Below are 18,206 nucleotides of genomic sequence, written 5' to 3'. Positions count from 1 at the left end.
CAGCGATCTAATCATCACTAGTTCACGTCCCCAGGGGAGTAATAAATATATATTTTTTTTAAAACATTTTTTCCTCTAAAGTAATGTACAAAGAAAAATGATAATCATAAGTGGGATCACCGCATCCGTAAAAGTCAAAACCATTACAATATAACATTATTTACCCCGTACCGTGAACGCCGTAAAAAACAAAATTGAATTGCTGTTTTTTGGTCAACTTAGCACCAAAAAAAAGTAAAAAGTGATCAAAAAACTGCAACCCGCCCCGCAAAAAATAATCCCCAACACCGCTCCATGAACAAAAAAATTAAAAAAGTTAGGAAGGGGGGGGGCGGGGAACGAAAACTAAACATGTCCTGGTGGTTAATGGGTTAACCTGCGGTGCGGATTATAAACACGCAGGATATCGGATTTATACCGCGCATTTGTTGCAGAATTTCCCCATTAAGTTCATTGGGAAAGTCAAGTTCCGCAACAAACGCCATTGTTGCCAGAATCCTCTGCGGCTCCGCCGCGTGTTCACAGCAACGCTACAGGTTACACATATATAAAAAAGAAGGCATCATGTGACCCCTGCAGCCAATCACAGGCTGGAGAGGTCACATGTCATTATAGGGGTCACCTGGACACAGCCGGAAGAGCAGGGACGTGTTGCTATGGTAACACTCGGAGAGGTGAGGATCAACCTTGTATTTCTGTAGTAGATATTCGGGAGGATTATACGTCCACCATTTGGGGTGAATATTCGGGGTGATTTCCTTGCGTGTTGTGGGTCGTATTCGCTATGTGTGAATATTCCCTTAAAGGACCAGTGTCACGAAAAAAAAAAATTTTAGATCAATTTGATTTTACTGTTTTATTAAAAAAAAAATTATTTGTGTGTTTGTGTTTAACTTTTTTTTATTTTTTCACTTTTTCTTCCCTTTGGGGGCTGCCATTTTTTTTTCCATTTCTGTATGTGTCGATTTACGACACATACAGACATGGAATACGGCACATACAGTCCCATAGTGAATGAGAACGGGGCCCGTTCCATCTACTATGCTGTACGCCGTCTGTGTGGAAACAGTCCAATTTGAACTGTGCGACGTCCGGCGCCATTTTATTGTGGACCGGATGTCGCGGCCGGACAGTAAGATTACTACTTCCGGTCGCGGCTTCCGGACTTGTGCACTTGGAGCAGAGGTAGCAGACGGAGCGGACGGACCGGAGGGAGCGGCGGCAGGAGCAGGTAAGGTAGGTCTGTGTATGTACGTGTTTTACTGTGTGTTTACTACTGTATGTAAACCAACTACACTGTGTGTTAGCTCAAAAAATGGCGACACACAGTGTAGGAGGTTAGACCGTTCAATCCCCTCGTTTATCCCGGCACTAGCCAGGATAAAGGAGGGGGGATTCTGAGAGCTCACTAGAGCGAGTGAGTTTTCTCAAATTTTGCAGCATAAAGCAATGTGGTTGCTTTACCACATGCAATGCTGCAATTTTGGGAATTGCTCCATCTAGTGACCAGCGCTGGGAAATATTATAAATTAGAATCTAATTTATAATATTTCCCGACTCGTGAAAAAAATTAGAACAATGTTTAATCACCTATACACTAATTGTTTAACTAAAAAAAAAATAATTTTTTTTTCTAGTGACACATTACCTTTAAACTGCACGGTGAACGACATTAACAAGAAATGTATAAAAGTCAGTGAATAAGTTGTATATACCCATACCTCCCAACGATCCCAGAAACAGGATAGTCCCGGTTTTCGGGTGGTGTCCTGCTGTCCTGGGAGGCCGGTTGCATGCCCCGGACTTTGGGTGTCAACTGTATCTGCATCCTCAGGACGCAGATACAGTTGAAGCCAATTCTGAAGCAGGGAACCGTCAGCTCCCTGCTTCAGCATTAGTACAGAAGACTCCCCAGGCACATCGCTACTTTAAGCATTGAGCCCGGGAAGTCCTTAACGTCACTGTCATATATGGACAGAGAGGTAAGTGGCTCCTCCTGGAGCAGAATCCCCGGCCACAGCGCGGCCGATGCTCTGGCTGGGGATTCCGCCCCTTGAGGGAGTCCCAATGGCTACAGGGTTAGTAGTGCTATCTACAGGGAGTGTGGCACTATCTACATGGGCACTGGCACTAGGGGCAGCTAAGGGGCAATTATACTGTATGAGGCAGCTATGGGGCATTATATTGTATGGGGCAGCTATGGGGCATTATAGAGTGTGGAGGAATTATAGGGTATGGGGGCATCATACTGTACGAGGGCAGATATGGGGGCATTATACTGTGTGGGCTGAATCAGGTGTGTATTGTGTGGAGATTGGGCTGGATTAGAGGTGTGGTTTTGTCCGTCTTTACGCTATTTAAAAGTTGGAAGGTCGTAAACCTAATATTACGTCATTACAAAATATGACTCGTCCCACAAAACATCCGACCACTACAAAGACCAGAAATAACAACTTACCCCAAAGAGACCGGCACTGGAGGGGTTAAATCACGGCTAGGAGTCCAGTGTGCGGGGTCACTCAATGATTGACAGCTCTCTGTATACACACTCATACAGGGGTGACTGATAACAGAGAGAACACCCGACCAGCGCTTATCTCTACCTCATACACGGCAATAGCTGAAGGACCTGTGATGACGTCACCACCACATGACAGAATGCAAGAGGGGCGGAGCCTATCAGTAGAGAAGTGCATGAAGGACCGTGATATCAAAATCAACTGACCGGTGTATCAGGGGGCGTGACTTAGAAGTGCAGAGAAGTGATGAAGGACCTGTGATGATAATCACGTGACATGAGGGCTAATGAAGATCATGTGATCAGTGCCAGGAGTGATCGGAGCTAAGCGGTGCGAAATATAATGGGTTGAGGCTAAAGGACCTTTGGTGACGTCAACACCATGTGACCAATGCAGAAGGGACGGAGCTGATTAGTGGGGAAGAGACGTGGGTGGGGGATGACGGACCTGTGATGTTGATCGCGTGACATAACGGGCGGGTCTATGTGAGGGGGCGGGGCTACTGTGCTCTGTAGAGAATTGATGATGATCACGTGACGTTATAGCTTATAGTAACAGCCTGGACATGCTGGGAGTTATAGTCCTCTCCATTTATAGCTATTCCCTGTAATGTCATCTGATATCCCATAATAACAGCCTGGACATGTTGGGAGTTGTAGTTCTCTCCTCATATCTCCTCCTGTAATGTCCTCTGTTATCACATAATAACAGCCTGTAAATGCTGCGAGTTGTAGTTCTCTCCTCTTATACCTCCTCCCTCTAATATCACATAATAACAGTCTGCACATGCTGGGAGTTGTAGTTCTCTCTTATACTCCTCCCTGTAATGACCTCTGAGATCACATAATAACAGTATGGACATGCTGGGAGTTGTAGTCCTCTCCTCTTATACCTCCTCCCTGTAATGTCCTCTGATATCACATAATAACAGTCTGGACATGCTGGGATTTGTAGTCCTCTCCTCCTATACTCCTCCCTGTAATGTCCTCTGATATCCAATAATAACAGTCTGGACATGCTGGGAGTTGTAGTTCTCTCATCTTATACCTCCTCCCTCTAATATCACATAATAACATCCTGGACATGCTGGGAGTTGTAGTTCTCTCCTCTTATACATGAAAAAAGTATCCACAGGGATCCTCTTGTGTTGTTACATCAGGTGTGCACCACCAAAATATAGTCTATGTATGGGGGGAAAGGGATGAAGATGGGAAATAGCGATGTAACAAAAACCCAAAACAATTTTTTTTTATTAGTATTAAAAAAGATGCTCCTGCATCCTTAATATGATGTTAAAATATAACACTTATTCAGTTGTTAGCTCGGCTGTGCTCAGTATATTATACTAGCGGGAAACAGGGTGTACGGTCCCCTGCAACACCCTATATTGTTAAATAAACCCCACCTGGTTGGTTTTATTCTATTTTATTTGAAAACCACCAAATGCGATTGAGGGATAAAGACCAACTTTATTTTGAATTCTACACATTATTAGTGTTAGGCCTGATTTACACGAGCGTGTGCGTTTTGCGCACGTAAAAAACGCAGCGTTTTGCGTGCGCAAAATGCACTTAACAGCTGCGTGTGTCATCAGTGTATGATGCGCGGCTGCAAGATTTTCTCGCAGCCGCCATCATTTTGACGTGGTGCTTTTCTGTTTACATTCAGAGTTTGACAGCTGTTGCCCGAACCACGCAGTTCGCACGGAAGTGCTTCCGTGCGACCTGCGTGGTTTTCACGCATCCATTGACTTCAATGGGTGCGTGATGCGCGAAAAACGGGGAAATATAGAACTTGTCGTGAGTTTTACGCAGCGGACTCACGCTGCGCAAAACTCACGGACTGTCTGCACTGCCCCATAGAGTAATATAGGTGCGTACGACACGCGTGAAAAGCACGCCCATCGCACGCACGTATATTACGCTCGTCTAAATGATGCCTTACACTGTAGTTGTAGAAAAGGCAGCATATATAATTGGCTCAAATATGCTGCAGAGCTTCCTGGTTAGCTGTGTGACAGATGATTGTGGAGTCCACAGCTAGAAGCAGACAGTGTGTCTCACTGCCAGCTTCGTTACACTAAGTACCCGGTCACTGGTTCAGTGAATCGGGTTGTGAATTATAAGGGTATGTGCACACACACTAATTACGTCCGTAATTGACGGACGTATTTCGGCCGCAAGTACCGGACCGAACACACTGCAGGGAGCCGGGCTCCTAGCATCATAGTTATGTACGATGCTAGGAGTCCCTGCTACTCCGTGGAACTGCTGTCCCGTACTGAAAACATGATTACAGTACGGGACATTTGTCCTGCAGAGAGGCAGGGACTCCTAGCATCGTACATAACTATGATGCTAGGAGCTCGGCTCCCTGCACTGTGTTCGGTCCTGGACTTGCGGCCGAAATACGTCCGTCAATTACGGACGTAATTAGTGTGTGTGCACATACCCTAAGTGTAGTCTAACTAATCCCTAACCAGGAAGCTCCGTTTGCCCTGAGTTAGAAGCTGTGCAATCAGCTGCACTGTCAGGCCTCATGCACACTTCCGTTTTTTCCTTCAGGGTGCTATCCGTTTTTGTCACTAATAGCACCCTGAACCCATTCATTTCAATGGGGCCATGCACACTTCAGTTTTTTTGACGGTCCGTTGCTCCGTTCCGATCCAAAGTAGAGCATGTCCTACTTTGGTCCGGGATTCCGTGACCGTGAGGCCCATGCAAGTCAATGGGGCCGTCAAAAAAACTGAAGGCACACGGAAGTCATCCGTGTGCCGTCCGTGTGTGATGGAGCCGTTGCCTAGCAACCACAGGGCGGGAAAAAAAACATTAATAAAATATTACACTAATTGGCAGCCACTTGTCTCTATCAATAACTGATAGAGAAAAGAGGCTGCTGATTAAAAATAAAATAAAAAGCCTTTCATACTTCCCCTTTCGTTGTCTTGGTGACGAGTCCCTCTTCTTCCTCCAGTCCGACCTTCTTTTGTGACGCAGCAGCCTATGATTGGCTGCCGAGGCCGTGGCAGCCAGTGATTGGCTGCAGCGGCAGCCTGTGATTGGCTGCCGAGGCCGCGGCAGCCTGTGATTGGCTTCAGCGGCGACATGGATTGAACGTCATCGCTGGAGGCCGGACAGGAGGAATGTAAGTATGAACGTATTTTCTTTTAAAAAAAATTTATTACATCAAAATTGTATTTTCCGCGCGCCGAGCATGGTACTGTCGCCCTGGACAGTACCATGCTCGGCGCACGGAAACACGGAGTGCACACGGGAGTGCACACGGAAACCACACGGCCGCTAAAACGGGTTCACGGACCCGTCAAAAGCAGCCGTGAAAACGGTGACGTAAGTGTTCACGAGGCCTCACAGCTCGATGATACAAAGCAGGCAGTGAGACCCGCTGTCTGCTTCTAGCTGAGGACTCCACAATCAGCTGTGCTGTCACACGGCTAACCAGGAAGCTTTTTGTGCCCGGAGTTAGAAGCATTGTGATCATCTGCACTGTCACACAGTTCAGTGTTAAGGTATGTGCATACGAGGGCATTACGTCCATAAATGACGGACGTATTTCGGCCGCAAGTCCCGGACCGAACACAGTGCAGGGAGCCGGGCTCCTAGCAGCATACTTATGTACGACGCTAGGAGTCCCTGCCTCGCTGCAGGACAACTGTCCCGTACTGTAATCATGTTTTCAGTACGGGAGAGTTGTCCGGCAGCGAGGCAGGGACTCCTAGCGTCGTACATAAGTATGATGCTAGGAGCCCGGCTCCCTGCACTGTGTTCGGTCCGGTACTTGCGGCCGAAATACGTCCGTCAATTACGGACGTAATGCCCTCGTGTGCACATACCCTTATAAAGCAGGCAGTGAGACACGTTGTCTGCTTTTAGCTGAGGACTCCACAATCAGCTGTCACACAGCTAACCAGGAAGCTCTGCAGCATATTTGAGCCAATTATATATGCTGCCTTTTTTACAACTACAGTGTAAGGGTATGTTCACACGGCAGCGTCCGTAATGGCTGAAATTACGGGGCTGTTTTAAGGAGAAATCACCTCCGTAATTTCAGCCGTAATGGCATGTTGAGGCGCTTTTTCGCTGCTTCCATTATGGACGTAATTGGAGCTGCTTTTCCATCGAGTCAATGGAAAACGGCTCCAATTACGTCCCAAGAAGTGACATGCACTTCTCTGACGCGGGCGTCTTTTTTACGCGCCGCCTTCTGACAGCGGCGCGTAAAAAAACATGACCGTGTGCACAGAACATCGTAAGACCCATTTTAATGAATGGGCAGATATTTGCCAATGCTAACGAGCCGCATTTTCGGACGTAATTCGGGGGTTAAACCGTCCGAATTACGTCCGTAAATAGGCCGTGTGAACATACCCTCACACTAAGGGTATGTGCACACACACTAATTACGTCCGTAATTGACGGACGTATTTCGGCCGCAAGTAGTGGACCGAACACAGTGCAGGGAGCCGGGCTCCTAGCATCATAGTTATGTACGACGCTAGGAGTCCCTGCCTCTCCGTGGAACTACTGTCCTGTACTGAAAACACGATTACAGTACGGGACAGTTGTCCGGCAGCGAGGCAGGGACTCCTAGCGTCGTACATAACTATGATGCTAGGAGCCCGGCTCCCTGCACTGAGTTCGGTCCGGAACTTGCGGCCGAAATACGTCCGTAAATTACGGACGTAATTAGTGTGTGTGCACATACCCTAATAGTGTGTAGAATTCAAAATAAAGTTGGTCTTTATCCCTCAATCGCATTTGGTGGTTTTCAAATAAAATAGAATAAAACCAACCAGGTGGGGTTTATTTAACAATATAGGGTGTTGCAGGGGACCGTACACCCTGTTTCCCGCTAGTATAATATACTGAGCACAGCCGAGCTAACAACTGAATAAGTGTTATATTTTAACATCATATTAAGGATGCAGGAGCATCTTTTTTTTAATACTAATAAAAGTTTTTTGCTTTTGTTTTTTGTTTTTTTTGTTTTGTTACATCGCTATTTCCCATCTTCATCCCTTTCCACCCATACATCTCCTCTTATACCCCTCCCTGTAATGTCCTCAGATATCCCATAATAACAGTCTGGACATGCTGGGTGTTGTAGTCCTCTCCTCCTATACTCCTCCCTGTAATGTCCTCTGATATCCAATAGTAACAGTCTGGACATGCTGGGAGTTGTAGTATTCTCCTGTTATTCCCCCTCCCTGTAATGTACTCTGATATCCCATAATAACAGTCTGGACATGCTGGAAGTTGTAGTTCTCTCCTCTTATACGTCCTTCCTGTAATTTCCTCTGATATCACATAACAACAGTCTGGACATGCTGGGAGTTGTAGTCCTCTCCTCTTATACCTCCTCCATGTAATGTCCTCTGATATCACATATTAACAGCCTGGACATGCTGGGAGTTGTAGTTCTCTCCTCTCATACCTCCTCCCAGTAATGTCCCAAATATCCAATAATAAGAGCCTGGCCATGCTGGGAGTTGTAGTCCTCTCTTATACCTCCTCCCTGTAATGTCATCTGATATAACATAATAACCTGGAAATGTTGGGAGTTGTAGTTCTATCCTATTTTATCTCCTCCATGTAATGTCCTCTGATATCACCAAATAACAGTTTGGACATGTTGGGAGTTGTATTTCTCTCCTCTTATAGCTCTCCCTGTAATGTCCTCTGATATCCCATAATAACAGTCTAAACATGCATGGGAGTTGTAGTTCTCTCCTCTTATACCTCCTTCCTGTAATTTCCTCTGATATCACATAACAACAGTCTGGACATGCTGGGAGTTGTAGTCCTCTCCTATCATACCTCCTCTGTGTAATGCCCTCTGATATCCCATAATAACAGCCTGGACATGCTGGAAATTGTAGTCCTCCCCTCATACCTCCTCCTTGTAATGTCCTCTGATATCCCATAATAATAGCCTGCACATGCTAGGAGTTGTAGTTCTCTCCTCTTATACCCCTCCATGTAATGTCCTCTGATATCCCATAATAACAGTCTGGACATGCTGGGAGTTGTAGTCCCCTCCTATAATACTCCCCTGTAATGTCCTCTGATATCAAATAATAACAGTCTGGACATGCTGGGTGTTGTAGTTTTCTCCTGTTATTCCCCTCCCTGTAATGTCATCTGATATCACATAATAAAAGCCTGGACATGCTGGGAGTTGTAGTATTCTCCTTTTATACCTTCTCCCTGTAATGTCCTCTGATATCACATAACAGTCTGGACATACGGGGAGTTGTCGTTCTCTCCTCTTATACCTCCTCCCTGTAATGTCCTCTGATATCACATAAAAACAGTCTGGACATGCTGGGATTTGTAGTCCTCTCCTCCTATACTCCTCCCTGTAATGTCCTCTGATATCCAATCGTAACAGTCTGGACATGCTGGGAGTTGTAGTATTCTCCTGTTATACCCCCTCCCTGTAATGTCCTCTGATAGCCAATAGTAACAGTCTGTACATGCTGGGAGTTGTAGTTCTCTCCTCTTATACCTCCTCCATGTAATGTCCTCTGATATCACATATTAACAGCCTGGACATGCTGGGAGTTGTAGTTCTCTCCTCTCATACCTCCTCCCAGTAATGTCCCAAATATCCAATAATAAGAGCCTGGCCATGCTGGGAGTTGTAGTCCTCTCTTATACCTCCTCCCTGTAATGTCCTCTGATATAACATAATAACCTGGACATGTTGGGTGTTGTAGTTCTATCCTATTTTATCTCCTCCATGTAATGTCCTCTGATATCACCAAATAACAGTTTGGACATGTTGGGAGTTGTATTTCTCTCCTCTTATACCTCCTCCCTGGAATTTCCTCTGATATCACATAATAACAGTCTGGACATGCTGGGATTTGTAGTCCCCTCCTCCTATACTCCTCCCTGTAATGTCCTCTGATATCCAATAGTAACAGTCTGGACATGTTGGGAGTTGCAGTATTCTCCTCTTATATCCCTCCCTGTAATGTCCCTTGATTTCCCATAATAACAGTCTGGACATGCTGAGAGTTGTAGTCCTCTCCTCTTATATCCCTCCCTGTAATGTCCTCTGATATCCCATGATAACAGCCTGGACATGCTGGGAGTTGTAGTTCTCTTATACCCCTCCCTGTAATGTCCTCTGATATCACATAATAACAGTCTGGACATGCTGGCAGTTGTAGTTCTCTCCTCTTATACTCCTCCCTGTAATGTTCTCTGATATCACATAAAAACAGTCTAGACATGCTGGAAGTTGTAGTTCTCTCCTCTTATACCCCTCCCTGTAATGTCCTCTGATATCCCTTAATAACAGTCTGGACATGCTGGGAGTTGTAGTTCTCTCCTCTTATACTCCTTCCTGTAATGTCCTCTGACATCACATAATAACAGCCTAGAAATCCTGGGAGCTGTAGTCATCTCTTCTTATATCTCCTCCCTGTAATGTTCTCGGATATTCCATAATACCAGTATGGACATGCTGGGAGTTGTAGTACTCTCCTCTTTTACTCTGATATCCCATAATAACAGTCTGGACATGCTGGGAGTTGTAGTTATCTCCTCTTATACCTCCTCCCTGTAATGTTCTCTGATATCACATAATAACTGTCTGGACATGTTGGGAGTTGTAGTCCTCTCCTCTTATACCTCCTCCGTGTAATGTCCTCTGATATCCCATAATAACAGTCAGGACATGCTGGGAGTTGTATTTCTCTCCTCTTATACCTCTCCCTGTAATGTTCTCTGATATCCCATATTAACAGCCTGGACATGTTGGGAGTTGTAGTTCTCTCCTCTTAGGTCTCTTCCCTGTAATGTCCTCTGATATCTCATAATAACAATCTGGACATTCTGGGAGTTGTAGTTCTCTTCTCCTATACTCCTCCATCTATTGTCCTCTGATATCACATAATAACAGTCTGGACATGCTGGGAGTTGTAGTTCTCTCCTCTTATACCACCTTCTGTAATGTTCTCTGATATCCCATAATGATGGTCTGGACATGCTGGGATTTGCAGTTCTCTCCTCTTATACCTCCTCCCTGTAATGTCCTCTGATATCCCATATTAACAGCCTGGACATGCTGGGAGTTGTAGTTCTTTCCTCTTATACCTCCTCTCTGTAATGTCCTCTGATATCACATAATAACATTCTGGACATGCTGGGATTTGTAGTCCTCTCCTCCTATACTTCTCCCTGTAATGTCCTCTGATATCCAATAGTAACGGTCTGGACATGCTGGGAGTTGTAGTATTCTCCTGTTATACCCCCTCCCTGTAATATCCTCTGATTTCCCATATTAACAGCCTGGACATGCTGGGAGTTGTAGTTCTCTCCTCTTATACCTCCTCCCAGTAATGTCCTCAAATATCCAATAGTAACAGTCTGAACATGCTGGGAGTTGTAGTTCTCTCCTTTTATACCTCCCCCATGTAATGTCCTCTGATATCCCATAATTACAGTCTGGACATGCTTGGAGTTTTCATTTTCGCATGTTATTCCTCTCCCTGTAATGCTGGGAGTTGTAGTCCTCTCCTCTTATACCTCCTCCCTGTAATGTCCTCTGATATCACATAATAACAGTCTGGACATGCTGGGAGTTGTAGTTCTCTCCTCTTATACTCCTCCCTGTAATGTTCTCTGATATCACATAAAAACAGTCTAGACATGCTGGAAGTTGTAGTTCTCTCCTCTTATACCCCTCCCTGTAATGTCCTCTGATATCCCTTAATAACAGTCTGGACATGCTGGGTGTTGTAGTCCTCTCCTCTTATACTCCTTCCTGTAATGTCTTCTGACATCACATAATAACAGCCTAGAAATGCTGGGAGCTGTAGTCATCTCTTCTTATATCTCCTCCCTGTAATGTTCTCGGATATTCCATAATACCAGTATGGACATGCTGGGAGTTGTAGTACTCTCCTCTTTTACTCTGATATCCCATAATAACAGTCTGGACATGCTGGGAGTTGTAGTTGTCTCCTCTTATACCTCCTCCTGTAATTTCCTCTGATATCACATAACTGTCTGGACATGTTGGGAGTTGTAGTCCTCTCCTCTTATACCTCCTCCGTGTAATGTCCTCTGATATCCCATAATAACAGCCTGGTCATGCTGGGGGTTGTAATCCTCCCCTCTTATACCCTCTCCATGTAATGTTCTCTGATATCACATAATAACAGTCAGGACATGCTGGGAGTTATAGTTCTCTCCTCTTATACCTCCTCTGTGTAATGTCCTCTGATATCCCATGTTAACAGCCTGGACATGCTGGGAGTTCTAGTTCTCTCCTCTTATACCTCCTCCCTGTAATGTCCTCTGATATCTCCTTATAACAGTCTGTACATGCTGGGAGTTGTAGTTCTCTCCTCCTATACCTCCTCCCTGTAATGTTCTCTGATATCCCGTAATAACAGCCTGGACATGCTGGGAGTTGTAGTTCTCTCCTCTTATACCTCCTCCCTGTAATGTCCTCTGATATCTCCTTATAACAGTCTGTACATGCTGGGAGTTGTAGTTCTCTCCTCTTATACCTCCTCCATGTAATGTCCTCTGATATCCCATATTAACAGCCTGGAAATGCTGGGAGTTGTAGTCCTCTCTTATACCTCCTCCCTGTAATGTCCTCTGATATAACATAATAACAGTCTGGACATGCTGGGAGTTGTAGTTCTCTCCTATTATACCTCCTCCCTGTAATAACCTCTGATATCCCATAATAACATTTTGGACTTGCTGGGAGTTGTCGTTCTCTCTTATACCTCCTCCCTGTAATGTCCTCTGATATCCCATTATAAGTGTGGACATCCTGGGAGTTGTAGTTCTCTCCTCTTATGTCTCTTCCCTGTAATGTCCTCTGATATCTCATAATAACAATCTGGACATTCTGGGAGTTGTAGTTCTCTTGTCCTATACTCCTCCATCTATTGTCCTCTGATATCACATAATAACAGTCTGGACATGCTGGGAGTTGTAGTTCTCTCCTCTTATACCACCTTCTGTAATGTTCTCTGATATCCCATAATGATGGTCTGGACATGCTGGGATTTGCAGTTCTCTCCTCTTATACCTCCTCCCTGTAATGTCCTCTGATATCCCATATTAACAGCCTGGACATGCTGGGAGTTGTAGTTCTTTCCTCTTATACCTCCTCTCTGTAATGTCCTCTGATATCACATAATAACATTCTGGACATGCTGGGATTTGTAGTCCTCTCCTATACTTCTCCCTGTAATGTCCTCTGATATCCAATAGTAACAGTCTGGACATGCTGGGAGTTGTAGTATTCTCCTGTTATACCCCCTCCCTGTAATGTCATCTGATTTCCCATAATAACAGTCTGGTCATGCTGGGAGTTGTAGTTCTCTCCTCTTATACCTCCTCCCTGTAATATCCTCTGATTTCCCATATTAACAGCCTGGACATGCTGGGAGTTGTAGTTCTCTCCTCTTATACCTCCTCCCAGTAATGTCCTCAAATATCCAATAGTAACAGTCTGAACATGCTGGGAGTTGTAGTTCTCTCCTTTTATACCTCCCCCATGTAATGTCCTCTGATATCCCATAATTACAGTCTGGACATGCTTGGAGTTTTCATTTTCGCATGTTATTCCTCTCCCTGTAATGCTGGGAGTTGTAGTCCTCTCCTCTTCTACCTCCTCCTTGTAATGTCCTCTGATATCTCATTATAACAGTCTGGACATGCTGGGCGTTGTAGTTCTCTCCTCTTATACCTCCTCCATGTAATGTCCTCTGATATCACATATCAACAGCCTGGACATGCTGGGAGTTGTAGTTCTCTCCTCTCATACCTCCTCCCAGTAATGTCCCAAATATCCAATAATAAGAGCCTGGCCATGCTGGGAGTTGTAGTCCTCTCTTATACCTCCTCCCTGTAATGTCCTCTGATATAACATAATAACCTGGACATGTTGGGAGTTGTAGTTCTATCCTATTTTATCTCCTCCATGTAATGTCCTCTGATATCACCAAATAACAGTTTGGACATGTTGGGAGTTGTATTTCTCTCCTCTTATAGCTCTCCCTGTAATGTTCTCTGATATCACATAATAACAGTCTGGACATGCTGGGAGTTGTAGTTCTCTCCTATTATACCTCCTCCCTGTAATAACCTCTGATATCCCATAATAACATTTTGGACATGCTGGGATTTGTAGTCCTCTCCTCCTATACCCCTCCCTGTAATGTCCTCTGATATCCAATAGTAACAGTCTGCACATGCTGGGAGTTGTATATCCCTCGTCTTATACCGCCTCCCTGGAATGTCCTCTGATGTCACATAATAACAGTCTGGACATGCTGGGATTTGTAGTCCGCTCCTCCTATACTCCTCCCTGTAATGTCCTCTGATATCCAATAGTAACAGTCTGGACATGCTGGGAGTTGTAGTCCTCTCCTCTAATATCCCTCCCTGTAATGTCCTCTGATATCCCATGATAACAGCCTGGACATGCTGGGAGTTGTAGTTCTCTTATACCCCTCCCTGTAATGTCCTCTGATATCACATAATAACAGTCTGGACATGCTGGGAGTTGTAGTTCTCTCCTCTTATACTCCTCCCTGTAATGTTCTCTGATATCACATAAAAACAGTCTAGACATGCTGGAAGTTGTACTTCTCTCCTCTTATACCCTCCCTGTAATGTCCTCTGATATCCCTTAATAACAGTCTGGACATGCTGGGTGTTGTAGTCCTCTCCTCTTATACTCCTTCCTGTAATGTCCTCTGACATCACATAATAACAGCCTAGAAATGCTGGGAGCTGTAGTCATCTCTTCTTATATCTCCTCCCTGTAATGTTCTCGGATATTCCATAATACCAGTATGGACATGCTGGGAGTTGTAGTACTCTCCTCTTTTACTCTGATATCCCATAATAACAGTCTGGACATGCTGGGAGTTGTAGTTATCTCCTCTTATACCTCCTCCTGTAATTTCCTCTGATATCACATAATAACTGTCTGGACATGTTGGGAGTTGTAGTCCTCTCCTCTTATACCTCCTCCGTGTAATGTCCTCTGATATCCCATAATAACAGTCAGGACATGCTGGGAGTTATAGTTCTCTCCTCTTATACCTCCTCCGTGTAATGTCCTCTGATATCCCATGTTAACAGCCTGGACATGCTGGGAGTTCTAGTTCTCTCCTCCTATACCTCCTCCCTGTAATGTCCTCTGATATCACATAATAACAGACTGGACATGCTGGGAGTTGTAGTTCTCTCCTATTATACCTCCTCCCTGTAATAACCTCTGATATCCCATAATAACATTTTGGACTTGCTGGGAGTTGTCGTTCTCTCTTATACCTCCTCCCTGTAATGTCCTCTGATATCTCATAATAACAATCTGGACATTCTGGGAGTTGTAGTTCTCTTCTCCTATACTCCTCCATCTATTGTCCTCTGATATCACATAATAACAGTCTGGACATGCTGGGAGTTGTAGTTCTCTCCTCTTATACCACCTTCTGTAATGTCCTCTGATATCCCATATTAACAGCCTGGACATGCTGGGAGTTGTAGTTCTTTCCTCTTATACCTCCTCTCTGTAATGTCCTCTGATATCACATAATAACATTCTGGACATGCTGGGATTTGTAGTCCTCTCCTCCTATACTTCTCCCTGTAATGTCCTCTGATATCCAATAGTAACAGTCTGGACATGCTGGGAGTTGTAGTATTCTCCTGTTATACCCCCTCCCTGTAATGTCATCTGATTTCCCATAATAACAGTCTGGTCATGCTGGGAGTTGTAGTTCTCTCCTCTTATACCTCCTCCCTGTAATATCCTCTGATTTCCCATATTAACAGCCTGGACATGCTGGGAGTTGTAGTTCTCTCCTCTTATACCTCCTCCCAGTAATGTCCTCAAATATCCAATAGTAACAGTCTGAACATGCTGGGAGTTGTAGTTCTCTCCTTTTATACCTCCCCCATGTAATGTCCTCTGATATCCCATAATTACAGTCTGGACATGCTTGGAGTTTTCGTTTTCGCATGTTATTCCTCTCCCTGTAATGCTGGGAGTTGTAGTCCTCTCCTCTTATACCTCCTCCTTGTAATGTCCTCTGATATCTCATTATAACAGTCTGGACATGCTGGGCGTTGTAGTTCTCTCCTCTTATACCTCCTCCTGTAATGTTCTCTGATTTCCCATAATAAAAGTCTGGACATGCTGGGAGTTGTAGTTCTCTCCTCTTATACCTCCTCCATGTAATGTCCTCTGATATCACATATCAACAGCCTGGACATGCTGGGAGTTGTAGTTCTCTCCTCTCATACCTCCTCCCAGTAATGTCCCAAATATCCAATAATAAGAGCCTGGCCATGCTGGGAGTTGTAGTCCTCTCTTATACCTCCTCCCTGTAATGTCCTCTGATATAACATAATAACCTGGACATGTTGGGAGTTGTAGTTCTATCCTATTTTATCTCCTCCATGTAATGTCCTCTGATATCACCAAATAACAGTTTGGACATGTTGGGAGTTGTATTTCTCTCCTCTTATAGCTCTCCCTGTAATGTTCTCTGATATCACATAATAACAGTCTGGACATGCTGGGAGTTGTAGTTCTCTCCTATTATACCTCCTCCCTGTAATAACCTCTGATATCCCATAATAACATTTTGGACATGCTGGGATTTGTAGTCCTCTCCTCCTATACCCCTCCCTGTAATGTCCTCTGATATCCAATAGTAACAGTCTGCACATGCTGGGAGTTGTATATCCCTCGTCTTATACCGCCTCCCTGGAATGTCCTCTGATATCACATAATAACAGTCTGGACATGCTGGGATTTGTAGTCCGCTCCTCCTATACTCCTCCCTGTAATGTCCTCTGATATCCAATAGTAACAGTCTGGACATGCTGGGAGTTGTAGTCCTCTCCTCTAATATCCCTCCCTGTAATGTCCTCTGATATCCCATGATAACAGCCTGGACATGCTGGGAGTTGTAGTTCTCTTATACCCCTCCCTGTAATGTCCTCTGATATCACATAATAACAGTCTGGACATGCTGGGAGTTGTAGTTCTCTCCTCTTATACTCCTCCCTGTAATGTTCTCTGATATCACATAAAAACAGTCTAGACATGCTGGAAGTTGTACTTCTCTCCTCTTATACCCTCCCTGTAATGTCCTCTGATATCCCTTAATAACAGTCTGGACATGCTGGGTGTTGTAGTCCTCTCCTCTTATACTCCTTCCTGTAATGTCCTCTGACATCACATAATAACAGCCTAGAAATGCTGGGAGCTGTAGTCATCTCTTCTTATATCTCCTCCCTGTAATGTTCTCGGATATTCCATAATACCAGTATGGACATGCTGGGAGTTGTAGTACTCTCCTCTTTTACTCTGATATCCCATAATAACAGTCTGGACATGCTGGGAGTTGTAGTTATCTCCTCTTATACCTCCTCCTGTAATTTCCTCTGATATCACATAATAACTGTCTGGACATGTTGGGAGTTGTAGTCCTCTCCTCTTATACCTCCTCCGTGTAATGTCCTCTGATATCCCATAATAACAGCCTGGTCATGCTGGGGGTTGTAATCCTCCCCTCTTATACCCTCTCCATGTAATGTTCTCTGATATCACATAATAACAGTCAGGACATGCTGGGAGTTATAGTTCTCTCCTCTTATACCTCCTCCGTGTAATGTCCTCTGATATCCCATGTTAACAGCCTGGACATGCTGGGAGTTCTAGTTCTCTCCTCCTATACCTCCTCCCTGTAATGTCCTCTGATATCACATAATAACAGACTGGACATGCTGGGAGTTGTAGTTCTCTCCTATTATACCTCCTCCCTGTAATAACCTCTGATATCCCATAATAACATTTTGGACTTGCTGGGAGTTGTCGTTCTCTCTTATACCTCCTCCCTGTAATGTCCTCTGATATCTCATAATAACAATCTGGACATTCTGGGAGTTGTAGTTCTCTTCTCCTATACTCCTCCATCTATTGTCCTCTGATATCACATAATAACAGTCTGGACATGCTGGGAGTTGTAGTTCTCTCCTCTTATACCACCTTCTGTAATGTCCTCTGATATCCCATATTAACAGCCTGGACATGCTGGGAGTTGTAGTTCTTTCCTCTTATACCTCCTCTCTGTAATGTCCTCTGATATCACATAATAACATTCTGGACATGCTGGGATTTGTAGTCCTCTCCTCCTATACTTCTCCCTGTAATGTCCTCTGATATCCAATAGTAACAGTCTGGACATGCTGGGAGTTGTAGTATTCTCCTGTTATACCCCCTCCCTGTAATGTCATCTGATTTCCCATAATAACAGTCTGGTCATGCTGGGAGTTGTAGTTCTCTCCTCTTATACCTCCTCCCTGTAATATCCTCTGATTTCCCATATTAACAGCCTGGACATGCTGGGAGTTGTAGTTCTCTCCTCTTATACCTCCTCCCAGTAATGTCCTCAAATATCCAATAGTAACAGTCTGAACATGCTGGGAGTTGTAGTTCTCTCCTTTTATACCTCCCCCATGTAATGTCCTCTGATATCCCATAATTACAGTCTGGACATGCTTGGAGTTTTCGTTTTCGCATGTTATTCCTCTCCCTGTAATGCTGGGAGTTGTAGTCCTCTCCTCTTATACCTCCTCCTTGTAATGTCCTCTGATATCTCATTATAAC

General features: G+C 44.6%; 1 protein-coding gene across 1 annotated transcript in view; it reads right to left on the bottom strand.

Annotated features, from left to right (window-relative positions):
* LOC142666721 (uncharacterized) overlaps positions 1 to 2,786 on the bottom strand; it is a 33,870-nt gene extending 31,084 nt beyond the window's left edge. Inside the window, exon 1 of the mRNA XM_075846914.1 lies at positions 2,459 to 2,786. The gene's annotated coding sequence lies outside the window, so the exon portion shown is untranslated. The remainder of the gene's footprint in view (positions 1 to 2,458) is intronic.
* Positions 2,787 to 18,206: the final 15,420 nt, after the last annotated feature.

The sequence above is a fragment of the Rhinoderma darwinii genome, chromosome 1, assembly GCF_050947455.1.
Source record: "Rhinoderma darwinii isolate aRhiDar2 chromosome 1, aRhiDar2.hap1, whole genome shotgun sequence".
In the NCBI taxonomy this organism is placed as follows: domain Eukaryota; kingdom Metazoa; phylum Chordata; class Amphibia; order Anura; family Rhinodermatidae; genus Rhinoderma; species Rhinoderma darwinii.
Note: the sequence above shows the minus strand (reverse complement) of the source record. Positions and strands in the feature narration are given on the sequence as shown.